This window comes from Ursus americanus, chromosome 17, assembly GCF_024610735.1.
Source record: "Ursus americanus isolate L20-20 chromosome 17, mUrsAme1.1.p, whole genome shotgun sequence".
Classification (NCBI taxonomy): Eukaryota; Metazoa; Chordata; class Mammalia; order Carnivora; family Ursidae; genus Ursus; species Ursus americanus.
Window position 1 is genome coordinate 11,293,115 of NC_142143.1, and position 14,834 is coordinate 11,307,948.

Genomic DNA, 14,834 nt, shown 5'->3' on the forward strand with positions numbered 1-14,834 from the left:
TTAAGTCTGGATGGAACATCTCTAAAAGAAAGCACCAGAAACTGCTAAGAGTGGTCACCTCTGGGGAGGGAGGGCTGGAAGCAGGGTTGTAAGCAAGAGCACCTTCATTGGGCACTTTCCGAATTTTGTACCATGTGCACGAAAAATCTATAAAAATTGATGAATTAACTTTAGTAAAGGTGACCGTTAAAAAGCAAAAAGGCAAAGTTAAAAAGGCAAGTCCTGACTACACCATTACCAGTTCCATGACCTCAGACAACTTGCTGAAGCATATCAAGCCTCAGGTCACTCATCTGAAGAATGGGGATGATAACAGTACCCGCCTTGTACGGTGGGTAACAAGCCAACGCTCAGAAAGCCGTTAGCACCACGCATGGCAAATCGCCAGCGCTCAGTAAGGGCGAGGGAGGGTCTTCTCTTTGTCCATGTTCTCCATGACATTCTGAGCTCTCTGATGGCAAGAACCACAGTGCTCAACTCTGGATCTCGAGCTTAGCACGGCTCCCGGCATGATGATTAGAAGTCTTGAAATGTTTTCTTTCATCTATGAGACACAATTCACTGTCCTTGGGACAGCTTTTGAGGCCCCTCTGCGGCTGCCCCGCTATCTTTCCAGCTGCACCTCCTCTCCATCCCCAAATGCACGATGCCCTTTGACAGCTCTTGCTTCTGTACACACAGCATCGTCCCTGACTCTCCCTTCCCTCCACCTGCAGGCTCCTTTTGCCTGGTTAATACGTGCATGTGTCTCATCCTTCAAGATCCTGCCAAAGGCTCCGTCCTCTGGGTAGCCTACTCCCCTGCCCCAGCAGACTCACTCACCCCCATGAACTTAGGACAGACCTCCAAGCAACACCTACCACACTGTATTGTTCACCATTTGCCCTCTGTCTTCCCCACTGCTCTGAAAGTCCCAGGACGACGGGGGCTTTGTTTTTCCTGTGTCCCTCATGTTTAGCACGTAGCGGGCTCTTAGGGAGGGTTTGCTGAATGAATAAATGAGTGAATGAATGAAAGAATCATTCCCGACCACTCAGCCACCTGGCAGCCTTCGGGGCACAAATTATGGTGAGTCACTCACACCCTGCCCACGCGTCGTGGTGAAAGCAGTGACCTCTCTCTGCGGGCTCTTCACAGGGCTCCAACCCAGCCGCTGCACCTCGCAGCCCGAGTGCATCCGGAGAGCCTGGCCTGGAGGCTGCAGCTGGCATGCTGTTGGGCACTGCAGCTTCAGGGAGGCCGAATGGCCTGAGGGAGGCCACCTGCCTCTTCTCTCCCTGCCACAGATGCCTGCTGAAGCCCTCCGCAAGCGGGACAGGGAGGGCTGGGGCCAGAAAGGCAAATACGGCAGCCCCTGTCCTCACAGACAGATACTGACAATGGAGGACGTGCCTGGTCTCCCCCATTCAATCTACCACCTCTGATTCATTGAGTGCCCACCATGTGTCACTCGACTCTGTGCCTTTACACAAGCCCTGGCACCTCTCTGAGCCTCAGTTTCCTCCTCAGATGTGGGTGGAAAGATTCTCCTCATCTGATACATCAGGATTATTTAGCAAACAGAACTAGGTAATCTATGTCTTGGCGTTATTGGTTTTGTTGTTGTTGTTGTTGTTGTTGTTCATATATCCTTATATAACAATAGTGACTACTGAAGCCCTCTCCTCAGTGACCATGGTGACTTGTGCATAGTAGGTGTTTAATTCATACTTGAGCCACTGAAAAGCAGTCCTGGCGAGGGGCTGGACTTTTCATGGCTTGGGGAGCAGCGCCACCCTGTGGCTGGAACTCAAAACACATGAGCCTTCCGGTAAGCGGATCAGGCTGGGAAGGGGGCTGCTGGGAACCCCATAGAGGTGGTTCTAGGACAGAAGCAAGGAGTAGTCAGTCTGACACCACAGCGCAAGGAGAAGTTTCTCTGCCCAGCCCCCAGAGGTGGTATAGGCTCAGAGTATAAATATAGGTACAACAAGGGTTTGAAACAACACTCTGGATTATTTCTCCATAAACGGGTCTTTAGAAGAACCGGAGTGGCCAAGGAGCAGTCCAACTGCATGTGCAGCTGGTCTGGCCTGGCCCTATAAACAACACTGCGCATCCTTCATCCAAGACGACTTGAACTGGCTCTACCATTCACAAACTGTGTGACCTTGAGCAGACTGCTGCCCTCTCTGGGCTCCAGTACTCTCATCTGTGCAATGAGATCATAATCCCCGCACTGGTCACCTCTCAAAGAGTGGTAAAGGTCAAATGGGATAAGAAAAGCACGACCAGTTCACAAATGGTAAAATGCTGTACACACATGACAGGGGGTTTTTATGACTATTTCCAATAACAGTAATATCTGGCCTTTATTGAGCTTCTCGCTACGCTAAGCTCGTCACCATATAATTTCACTTAATTTCCACAAAGCCCTACAATAAGAAGCCCATTTTTCAGATGAAGGCATTGAGGTTTAGAGAAGTTTAAAATTTTGTCCAAATGCACACTCAACTAATAAGGAAGAAAGTCAATAATGGAACTCAGGAGAGTGGAACCCCCAAATCGAGGGAGTCAACCACAATGCTATGTTCTCTCAATAATTTAAGTCACTGAACAGGGATTTAAAGATAGCCCCTGGGGGTGCCTGGCTAGCTAAGTCAGTAGAACACGCAACTCTCAAGCTCAGGGCCATGACTCCAAGGCCCACACTGGGCATAGAGCCTACTTAAAAAAAAATAAAAGATAAAAAATAAATAGGGGTGCCTGGATGGCTCAGTTAAGTGTCCGACTCTTAATTTCTGCTCAGGTCATGATCTCGAGGTCATGATATCAAGCCCCATGTTGGGCTCCATGCTTGGCGGGAAGTCGGCTTGAAATTCTCTTCCTCTCCCTCTCTCTCTGCCCCTCTCCCCTGCTCATGCTTGCTCTCTCTCAAATAAATAAATATATACATAAATAAATGAATGAATGAATGTAGCCCCTGACATGCAGTGGTAGATATCTTGAAGAAAACAAAGTAATTACTGACGTTTCTCCTCTTTTCCCAGGGAAGTTGGCTTCATTCTCATCCCTATCTCAGCATCTCCTTTGACCTTGGAGCTTCCTGACAGAGGGGAGCCCTGGTGCTCTGCATCCGGGGTCCTGTTCACAGTCAAGGTCAGAGAATGCCAAATATTCCCTTCCTGGGTCCATGCCTGGAAAAAGGTCATGCATGCTCCCACGTGCAAAGGAGTAGGCGTGGCAAAGGCAGGCAGGGGACAGGTCCCCTCTAAGGTGTCTGCCGAACAGATGTGCCAAATCTGTTGGAAGAAGGCGGCTATTTCACAACAGTCGTGATGCCCCATACAGGTCTAGAATCCTCCCTTGAGTCAGAATCCTTAGCCCTACTCTATAGGCAAGGAAACCGAGGCTTAAGGAGATGAAAGGAGTTACCCACGGTCATGCTGCAGGTAAGTGGCAGAGACAGGATCAAGATTCCAGAGTACAAATTGCAGACTCCCGAGGCCCACGGCTGCTTCTGGTGGGCAGTCCTGGTTCTAGCCTGGACGTGCCATCGGCTGGCTGTGTGATCACACAAGCCACTGAGCCCTGGCGGCTTTATGGCAGAGATCCCTGCCAGCTCAGAGGACTTGGTGTCCTCTGTGCGCATCCTTGAGCCAGAAAGACAAGGGTGTTCAGCAGCATTCACACATATTATAGAGAAGCAGCTGGGATATGGCCTCCCTTGGGAAGCTTTTCCTGGCTGCCCACAGCTGAGTTATTACCCCTTGTTGTATTCCCAGTGCATTCACAGCATTGCATTGTAATTTACCTGCAAATTCCCAAAAGCCCAGGCAGCAGGCACACACGAACATGAAGATGGGCAGGTAGGATGCAATAGGGAAGAGTGGGGAGTGGGGCAAAGTAGAAAGACCCCCCCAACCTGGACGGCAGTACCTACACAGCTCCAGGCTCTTACCATCATGCATGAAAGCCAACCCGGTGTTGCTGGATCATAAGAGAAGCCAAAAATCTGGATTTTTATGTGAAATCTGCTTTTTAAATGTGGACTCAAAATATCTTTCATTAAGCACTTTATAGGTATTGCAGCCCCTGAATCAGTCACACCTGCTTTCCCACTAGACTTTGAGCTATTTGAGAGCATAACTGGTTCCCTCTCTGAACTCTGAGTGGTCAGCTTGGGGCCTGGATCCCCACAAGTGACCAATGATTGCTTTTGAAATGCTGCAAGATCTTGCCCCTGCCAAAGCCCCCCACAGGCTTCTGGTGCCCATGCTAATCCGACTGGCATGGATTAAGAGTTTACTGCACACCAGGCACCGCTTTAAACACTTTACATATTATCTGACTTAATTCTCACTATCTACTTACTATGATTCCACCCATTTTACAGATGAGGAAGCTGAGACTCAGATGGTTGCATGACCTGCCCAAGGTCATAGATACAAATTCAGGGAGTCTGTCTCCACGGATGGCTGTTTTCATTGCCATGATACCATATTGCCCTAGGAGACCTCCTTCAATATCCCCTGCGGTCACGTGGCCCCAACAAGTCTCTCCAGGCACCTGCCAGGCACGATTTCTAGTCCTAAGGCCACCGGGAGCCAGCGCGGGTAGCACGAATGGAGAAAGAGAGCAACGTCTCTGCTGCAGAAAGTGGGTCTGAGGTTCCAAGAGGGGCACCTATTCACTCAACAGCCAGACTGAGCCAAGATCAGTGTTTGCCTTTGTCCCCAGGACACCACATCCCAGCTTCCAATAGAACAGCAAGTATGGGGAGGAGAAAAGGCGCCAAGGAGAGGCCTGGTTATTGCTCATCCCATTGAAACAATCAAGCAGTCCCTAAACCAGCTAAATGGTTCCGAAGGAAATGGGAGTCTATTTTGTCTCCTGTCACCAGGCCTGCAAATCCTGATATATCTCAGGCCCCGGCAGAGAAGCGGATGGCTCAGCACTTGGAGAGATGCCCGCATGAGGCAGGAAGTGGGGTGGATGATTCAACAGGTAGCTCTCTATTCTGAGAGCTGATCCTGTGACGGGTGAGTGTACATCCAGCTGAGATAAAAAATAAATTTGAATGCAGACCATCAGAACATACAGCAAGCCTCCCTTTCTTCTGGGGGACTTGAAGCGTTCTCTGGGGCTTTAATCCCTCCAGGTTTTCTATTTTTAAACATTTGCTGGGGCAACAAGGCTCTTCGGAAGCTGGGGTGAGTTGGTGACTCAAAGGCTTCCCTTCCTCCCAGCACCCCCTGCAACAGATGATAAAATGCTGTGGTTCTAAGGAGTCGGCCTGGGGCTCTATGGTCCCCACCCTCAGTCTTTCTCATCTGTAAAATGGGGCAGTGGTCTCTGTGTCATCACTGAGACAGAAAAGGTTCGTACAGGTCCCCAATTCCTCATCGGAAACCCTTGGGACTCAATATGTTTGATTAACCTGGAGCTCTTTGCATTCATAAATGCATATGGAGAGCCTACCATATATTAGGTACTATGCCCAGCGAGCTCTGGGACATAAGGGTACTAAGGGTACTCCATAAACCCTTTCATTTTTATGCAACAAAATGTATAAAGGATCATACTAGGTGGGATAAGATAAAGGTTATAAATAACATCCTGTCCAGCTGATATCAGGTTTGCCAACAAGCACTTGTCCCAACCTCATGAGAAAGCTTTTGGTTGTTAGGGCTTTTTTGGATTTGGGGATTGTGTCCGAGTGCCAGCTTTGGTTTCGGGCACAGCTGGCTTACCATTCCAATTGCACCACTACCAGCTGGCTGACCTTGGGTAAGACACGTCTCCTCATTGCACTTCTATTTTCTCACCTAGAAAATGGGGCGATAAGCCCTGTGGAGGTTCGTGGAAGGCCCACAAGGAGGTGCAGGTCACCGGCCACGCTGACGGATCACCACCAGGAGACGTGGGTGAATCCATCCGAACAGTTTGGGGTCTATCTGCACACAAGGCAGGGGCCGACTCCCTTTAACCAATCTCGTGAGGCTGCTGTATAAACGGATGATCTGTCTATTAATGGAGAGCACGGGACATACAACCATGAACAGGACAGGGTGCTTTTGTTAGCCTGACCGGCACCTACCGCCCACAGTGAAAGCTCCATGAGGACCCCGGGTCTCCCAGGGCCGCTGGGCGGGAGGGAGGCAGAACAAGGAACGGCATTATTCCGAAGAAGCACTTCTCAGCAGAGGCAGCTGCGGAGGGGAGGGCAGCCTTGCCCAGGAAATCGGGATGCTGCTGCAGCCAGTGTGGCCAAGAACCCGCTCCCCAGGCAAGGCCAGCCCCTGGCTCTGTGACTCTCCCTTTCTATGTTTCCAGTTACTTCTCCACTCCCCCTGCGCAGCTTTCCCTTGGTAAACCGGAACCTCATGCTGGGTCTCGTCCCAGCCAGACTCCCTCAGAAACTCTTCAGTCACACGGTTGCTGACAACCAACCAGTGACTCTCGGAAAAGGCCAGTTTGGGGTGTCTGGGGGCGCAGTCAGTTGAGAGTCCGACTCTTGGTTGCAGCTCAGGTGGTGATCTCAGGGTCGTGGGATCGAGCCCCATGTTGGGGTACGCGCTCAGTGTGGAGTCTGCTTGGGATTCTCTCTCTCCCTCTCCCTCTGCCCCTCCTCACTGAGTGCTCTCTCTCACTCTCTCTCTTAAATTAATAAATCTTACAAAAAAGAAAAGGCAAGTTTACATCTGTGGCAGATTCTAAGCTCCTAAGACGGTCCCGACAATATCTCTCATTCCACATGCTCTTCCAGAACCTTGTGCCTTGCTTCTGGGCAGGCCTGTGACTCACTGGTAAGCAACAGAAGGGGTGGAGCCGACGCTGCCTGGCATCTGAGACTAGGTGGTAGAAGGCCACGCAGCTACCAGCTCATTAGCCAGAATACTAGCTCTGGAAATCTTCAGCCCCCGTGTAAGTAGTCTGACTGCCCTGAGGCCGCCAGGTTGTGAGAAAGCCCAGCTCTCTGGGTGGACTCGCCACATGGTGAGACCCTGAGACTAAAGGAGACAGAAAGAGAAGGTTCAAGCCAGCCCTCAGCTATCCACCTCCACCCGCGGCCTGGGAGACCCTGGGCTAGCACCAGCCAATCCCTTCACAAATTCTTGACTCGCAGAAACCAACAGAGATGATAAAAGGATTATTGTTCTTTTAAGTTGTCACATTTTGGAGGGATGTTACATAGCAGTAGATAACCAGAACAGAGGGCAATTTTATTTCCCTCCTGCTTAGGGTGACCAAACTCCTGGTTTGCCTGGAACCATCCCAATTTATGCCTTTTGTCTGGTATAATTTTTTTCAGGTTTTTTAAAAAAGATTTTATTTATTCATTTGAGAGAGAGAGAGCATGGGGGGGGGGTGGAGGAGAGGGGCAGAGGGAGAAGGAGAAGCAGGCTCCCCACCAAGCAGAGAGCCCAAAGTGGGACTCGATCCCAGGACCCTGGGATCATGACCTGAGCTGAAGGCAGACATTTAACCCACTGAGCCACCCAGGTACCCCGGCTGGTATAAATTTTGATAGTGACCCTTTTGTCTTCCAAAAGGGCCCCAATACGGATAGTAAATTATATGGTCAAGTTCTCAAGCACACCACAGATCCTGACAACTCTTCACCTCACAGTCTAGAAAAATCTAAATACATGAGATGCCTCACGTGTAGGCAGCTTTCAAGGAACAGATGCTTGCTTGCTTTCTTGTCCCTTCCCTGTCTCCCCATCTTGTTCTGTCTGGATGTCTTCAGGGGCAGCCCCCTCGCAAGCGCGAGTGCCTTCCCCCAATGAATGGGCCTTAGTGAAAAAAGGGCATCTGCTATGCAAAAACTGCTTCAAGACAAGTCCAGGGCTCCCCCTTTTCACCTTCAGATTCCTGTCACTGAGCCCCTCCAGTGGGGAAATTCTGGAGCTGCCACTAATATTCAGGATAGGAAGGGTCTGAATAAATTAGAGATAGGAGAGGCAAGAGACAGAGGAGGGGCGTGAGAGAGAACCTTCCAAACCTCAGGAAAGGCCTTCCCCACCGCCCTGTAAGGAATGGGAGCTTTTGAATCCACAAAACTGCCCTCAAATCCTGGCTCAGCTGTTACTCACTGGGCCAAGGGCCCAACTGGCCTGAGCCTCCTTCTCCCCACCCACATTAATAGGAGGGCTGATGCCTGTGTCAGAGGACTCTCAGAAAGAATCAAAGAGATGAATGATGACATAAAGCACAAACACATCACCTGGCGTAGAGTAAGCACTCAAAAATGCCACTTCCCTTTTGAAGGTATTAGAAGCTCCTATTAGAAAATGCCTGTGCCTATCTGGCAGGGCCAGGCCAGGCCAGAAGAGCACAAGAGGCTGTCAGAAAACAGGAACGATGGTGCCTCTCACTTCTAGACATGACAGGAGGGGATGTATATTGGGGGGCCTGGCAGTCACCTAGGGCTCTCCCTTTTTCAGTTTAGAAATTGCTTGGCAGTCACTGACTCGGCTAGACTGGGAGCAGCTGGAAGACAAGAATCTCACTATCAATCCTTATATACACAGGGTCCTGCTGCAAAGGGGTGGCTCTTAGTGCTACCCATTGAATGAAGGATCGCAGACCGATTTTGATCCTCTAATCCAGGGACTTAATCAACCAATCCTAATTGGTCGACTACTCTAGGTCAAGCACTGTTCTAGCAACTGAGTCTTACCCCCACCCTCTCAGGGTGCTCTATGTGACCGAAGAGACACGCGGATCAAATAGGTACACACACACTCATTTAATTACCATTGCCACAAGCGTTCAGAAGGGGAGCACGGGGAGCAGAGAAGGTGTCCCCAAAGAAGTGACATCTTCAAGAGCTAAAAACCCATCAAAGAACAGATGCCTTCCAAGCAGAGACAGTAGCTTTGGGGGAGGCCCTGAGGAAGAAGGAATGGCAGAATGCAGGCACTGGAAAGAATGTGGACCAGTCCAGCTCAGTGAAGATGCCCAAGCCAGCAGCTAAGAAGGAGCTCATTCACCCTGGCATGAGCAGGCTCCACGGAGATGAAAGGAGAGAGAATGTGTTCATGTGAAGGGGGGGAGGGTGTAGAGAAGGAAGTTAAGAAGCCCCCAAAAAGGAGCGGAGAAACCAAGCAGGAATCAGGGATCCCAGAGGAGGGGAGAAGAGGAATTCCAGTAGTGGCCATTTTGTTAGAATTCTGACAAAGTGCAAAGCGTGGGGGAAATGAGACCCAAGTGGCGCTTGCGGTGACACCAAGAAATAGACAAAGGAACTGGAAATGTTAACCAAAAAGAAGTCCATAGAGGGTAGAGTGGTGTCAGAGAATGAGCTCCCCAGTACTGGGCACATCCAAGCAGATGTAAGCGGCTCTCCAGGCTCTTCCCTGCTCACTCCCTCTTATCCTCCAGTCTCTGCTCCAATGTCACTTCCCCAGAGGGGCCTCCCTGAACCCTGCTCTTACAAGAGCGGCACCCTAGACCATTCTCAACACAGAGCATCGTTACCTACTTGTCACATCTCCCCACACCTGCCCAGTGTCAACCTTCCCCCACTTAAAAGTACCCTCTTGAGAGCAAGACCCTCACCCACTCTGCTCCCTGCTGCATCCCACACCTAGCCTATACCAGGCACATGGAAGGTGCCCCAGGAATGTCTGTGGAATGAGGAAATAAAATCCCAGCTTTGCCTCTCACTGCCTGTGTGACCTTGTGTTAGTGAATGTACCTCTCTAAGCCTCATTCTACCAAACGTAGAGTTTGTATTAAAATATGGTAGTCATGAGCCTCAGATAAAATTACGGACCTTGTCACTTACAAATTGTGATGCTACTGTCAGCCATTGTTGGTAATAACACAATTAGTCACTCAATTGCCCAAAGGCAGTGTCTATGCCTCTCTAAAGTGGGAAGATGCCATGGAAACCTTTTGAGAAATGGGGATCTGCCTTCAAACCTACATTTTTCTGGCAAGAATGTTCAAGGTTTTATTTTACAGCCTCTGAAAGCAGGATCCAGAGGCCCTGGATTCATTAAGCACTTCCTGGGCACATTCCATGTGCCAGGCCCTGTGCTGGGCCCTGAGGCCTCCTCATGAAACAATGCAGCCACATGGCAGAGGAACGCAGGGTCTGGAGTACCAGAGGTGGGAGACACTGGAACCAGAGACAGATATGTGGTCAGCACAGCAACAGAGCACTCCAGCAAGTGCTGTGGACACACAGAGGAAAGCACCTGTCCACAGAGGTCACTCGTGGGCCAACAGACATTTTCCAAGCACCAACTGTGTGGTGATTCTAGGTGCTGGGGATACAGCAGCAAACGAAACACCCAGATCCACCTCTTGGTCCCTTAAAAAGTTAAAAATTGAGCTACCTTATGATCCAGCAATTGCACTACTGGGTATTTACCCCAAAGATACAGACGTAGTGAAAAGAAGGGCCATATGCACCCCAATGTTCATAGCAGCATTGTCCACAATAGCTAAATCGTGGAAGGAGCCAAGATGCCCTTCAACAGATGACTGGATTAAGAAGATGTGGTCCATATATACAATGGAATATTACTCAGCAATCAGAAAGAACGATTTCTCAACATTTGCTGCAACATGGATGGCACTGGAGGAGATTATGCTAAGTGAAATAAGTCAAGCAGAGAAAGACAATTATCATATGGTTTCACTCATTTATGGAGCATAAGAAGTAGGAAGATCGGTAGAAGGAAGGGAAGAATGAAGGGGGGGTAAACAGAAGGGGGTATGAACCATGAGAGACTGCGGACTCTGGGAAACAAACTGAGGGCTTCAGAGGGGAGGGGGGTGGGGGAATGGGATAGGCCGGGTGATAGGTATTAAGGCAGGCACGTATTGCATGGAGCACTGGGTGTTATACGCAAATAATGAATCATGGAACTTTACATCAGAAACTGGGGAAGTACTGTATGGTGACTAATATAACAAAATAAAAATTATTAAGAAAATAAATAAATAAAATAAAATCCTTGTCAGATTAAAAAGAAAAAAGCCCCACCTCTCGTGAGGTTTCCATTTCTCATGAGACAAAAAAAAACAAACAAATACTTTTTTACGAGATAAACGTTAGTCATCCAGTAAAACACCAACACAGAGGCAAAAGAAGCCAGGTGGCGGCCTGAGTTCGAAACCTCCCTTTTCTCTATGCACTGTTCAGCCTAGAGCACTGCTCCGTATCTCCATCTGGAAAATGGGAAGACTGGTAGGCTCGACCTCACACAGCCGCGGTGAGAATTAAACTAGCTCCTGTAAGTCCCCAGAGGAGTGCCAGGCCCGTGGGAGAGAGAAAGTAAACGAGCACAGCGCCAGGCTCCTCGGAGGGGTGGTCAGGAAATGACTGATGAAGACACGAGTGCATGAAGATCCAGGGGAGGTGCATTCTGGGCAGCAGAGGACCGCGGGTAAAGAGGTCTCCGGGCAGTAAGGAACATGGGTATGACCCAGAAAGAGAACGCTGCCAGCGAGAGGCTGCCATTTCGCAAGCTGCAGAGAACAGAGTGCGGGATTTTCTCCCCAGGCTAGAGGTAAGCTACTAAACCGTTTCAAAGGGAAGATGGGAGGGCGGGCCCCTCTGATTTAATGTGAAGGACGGTCATCCCAGCTGCATGTGGGCAGTGGGACACACAGAGAGAGAGGCAGCAGGGGTGTCGGTTGAGAGGAGGAATGAAGGCAAGATCTCCCACCTAAGGCCAGAGACCCACTACTGAGAATGAGACAGGACACTCCAAATCCTTCTCCATCTGGGGAGACGTCTGGGCCAAAATATGGGAAAGATGATTAAACTCTTGACACAAGGGAGAGACGGCAGCAGATGGCCTGTGAACCCACAGCAAAAAAGAAAGAAAGAAAGAAAGAAAGAAAGAAAGAAAGAAAGAAAGAAAGAGAAAGAAAGAAAGAAAGAAAGACATGATTTAAGCAACTGAGCAAAAATACGTCTTCCCTTACATTTTAGAACATATTACAATTAATATTGATCTTAGTTACACTAACATTAATCGAGGGCTTATGTATGTGCCCAGGGTAATGTGCTAAATTTATTTTCTCATTCAATTCTCTTAAAACCCCTCTGCCTTCATTCAACAATTCAATAAATATGTATTACTGGCACTGTTCTAGGTGCCAGACAGACAAAGCCTCTACTCTTAGGGAGTTTATATTCTAGAGGCAGAGGCAGAACATAAATAAGGAAACAGAAAAATATTTCAGAGCGTGATGAGAACTATGAAGAAAATGAAGCAGAGTAGGGGGGAGAGGAGGGATGCAGGGAGGAGCAGCCTTTTTAGGAATGGCAGTCAGATGGGGCGCCTGGGTGGCTCAGTCGTTAAGTGTCTGCCTTCAGCTCAGGGGGTGATCCCGGGATCCTGGGATCGAGCCCCATGTCGGGCTCTTCCGCTGGGAGCCTGCTTCTTCCTCTCCCACTCCCCCTGCTTGTGTTCCCTCCCTCGCTGGCTGTCTCTCTGTCAAATAAATAAATAAAAATCTTAAAAAAAAAAAAAAAAAGGAATGGCAGAGATCTCACGGAGGAGATAACTCTTGGAACAGAGGCATAAATGATGAGACCAAGCCAGCCACGGTTAGGTCTGGGAAAGAACGTTCCATGCAGAAGGCATAGCAAGTACAGAGGCCCTGCTGAGCTAGATATGAAGTCGATGTACTTAAGGCATAGAAAAAAGATCATGGTAGCTACAGCACAGTGAGGAGACAAAGGCAGGATATAGGGGTGCTGGGGTTGTGCAGTTGGTTAAGTGTCTGAGACTCTTGGTTTCAGCTCAGGTCATGATCTCATGGTCGTGAGATGGAGCCCTGTGTGGGGGCTCCACAATCAGTGGGAAGTCTGCCTGAGATTCTCTCTCTCTCCCCCCACCCCTGCTGTGCTTGCTCTCTCTCGCTCTCTCAAATAAATTTAAAAAAGAAGGGGGGGTCAGGATAGAAAGTTGAAAGGTAGCTGGGGGCCAGACAGGCCATAGGAAGACATTCATGTTTCACTCTAAGCACATAATATGAAGCTCCTAGGAAACTGTGAACAGATTGCTTTGGGTACCACTGGAGAAGGAATCCTAGAGAATCAAGACTGGACACTGGGAGTCCAAGTAGGAGGCTGGATACAGTGAGGGAAAGCATTCAAGATGTATTTTGAAAATTGGCATACCTGGGTAGCTCAGTCAGTTAAGCGTCTGCCTTCGGCTCAGGTCATGATCCAGAGTCCTGGGATCAAGTCCCATCTGGCTACTTGCTCTTCATGGAATCTGCTTCTTGCTCTGCCTGCTGCTCCCCCGGCTCTCTCTCTCTCTCTCTCCCCCTGATAAATAAATAAATAAATAAATAAATAAATAAATAAATAAATAAAGTCTTTTTTTTTTAAGGTATTTTGAAAGTACATCAAAGAACATTGGGTAAAGGATTGATGTGGAAATGTGGTGGAAAAGGGAACAGAAACTATTGATGATGACTACAACGCTTTGCACCCAGCACCATTAACTGGGTGCCATCAGCAAAAATTAGGAAAACTGGGAACATGAGGAGGTTGGGAGAAAATTTACGGAAACAAATGCACCTATTAGCTTTTTTTTAAAATAAAGATTCTATTTATGTATTTGACAGACGGCACAAGCAGGGAGAGTTGCAGAGGGAGAGGGAGAAGCAGATTCCCCACTGAGCAAGGAGACCCCTAGGCTCAGTCCCAGGAGCCTGAGATCACCACCTGAGCTGAAGGCAGATGCCTAAGGGACAGAGCTATTCAGGCGCCTCTGTATTAACATTTTCATTTCACAGATGAGTAAGCAGCTTGACAGAGATCAAATAACCTGTTCAAGTACACACAACTGGTAAGTGGAATTACTATTTTCACATTAATTTATTTTTACGCTCACAGTACCCAATTATTGTTTATCATCTCCAATTTACAGATAAGGAAACTGCAGCCCAGAGATGTGAAGCCTACACAGCTAGCAAGTGGCAGAGCCCGGCAGCTATCAGATCTAATAGATTTACTTTCCAATAAAGGAGTCACGCTGGGAGACTGATGAGGAATCCTAGCAGACCAGATAGAAAAGGACCTGAAGTGTAAATAAAAACACATCCTCAGATTCTTTCAATGTTTTGAAATCTCTGAATAAGATTTCAGGACAAATTCCAGAGGCCAATAGTTGCGGAAAGGACAGCACTGTTGTCCTTTGTGGCAAAGTGGTTCCCGAGTCGCCACATCAGAATGACAATCGCTAACTAACATCCAGATTCCGGGCCTCCAGCTTAAACATAGCTGAGTAGCAATCAGTGGAAGTGAGACCCGGAGTTTCCATCCTACACATTAGCGCTCCAGAAATCTTCGTCGTACGACAAAGTTTGAGTACCGTGGAAATATGGTTTGAATCCTGGCGGCTACCCCTACACCAGCGACCGGAGCTACTTAGGATACCGTAGCCCTCTGGGACTCAGTTTCCGAACCTAAAAGGAGGGGCGGGGCGGGGGTGGAAGGAGGGGGAGGGATGGTAACCAGAACCTCTGCCCCGGACCCTCGACCTGCCGCCAGCTGTGAGACCCGAGCCAGACGATTGACCAGAGAAGGCCGGAGCCCCGGTCACTCTGCGATACAGAGGGGCCGAAGCGTCCGCGAAGCGCTACTGGACACAAAACGGCCATCACCACTCCCGGGCCTCCAGCTTCCAGCGCACCCCCGCCACGTTTCAAATATTCGGGACGCCCTCTGGGGGAGTCGCCGGATGTGCCCGTGACGTAACTGTAAACACACCTCCGGCGTTTTGGCTCCTCGGAGACCACGAGGATACATCGCAAAGAGCAGTGACGACCTTCCGGGTGTGCCGTCGCTTTACGACTCATGCCTTCTGCCG

The 14,834-nt window shown here is 49.2% G+C and overlaps 1 long non-coding RNA gene across 1 annotated transcript in view; it reads right to left on the reverse strand.

Annotated features, from left to right (window-relative positions):
- The window catches only part of LOC123780698 (uncharacterized), a 117,140-nt gene extending 102,331 nt beyond the window's left edge, over positions 1–14,809 (reverse strand). Inside the window, exons 1-2 of the long non-coding RNA XR_006776489.2 lie at positions 14,735–14,809; positions 13,136–13,285 (exon numbers count right to left, since the gene is read on the reverse strand). This is a non-coding gene — a long non-coding RNA (uncharacterized LOC123780698). The remainder of the gene's footprint in view (positions 1–13,135; positions 13,286–14,734) is intronic.
- Positions 14,810–14,834: the final 25 nt, after the last annotated feature.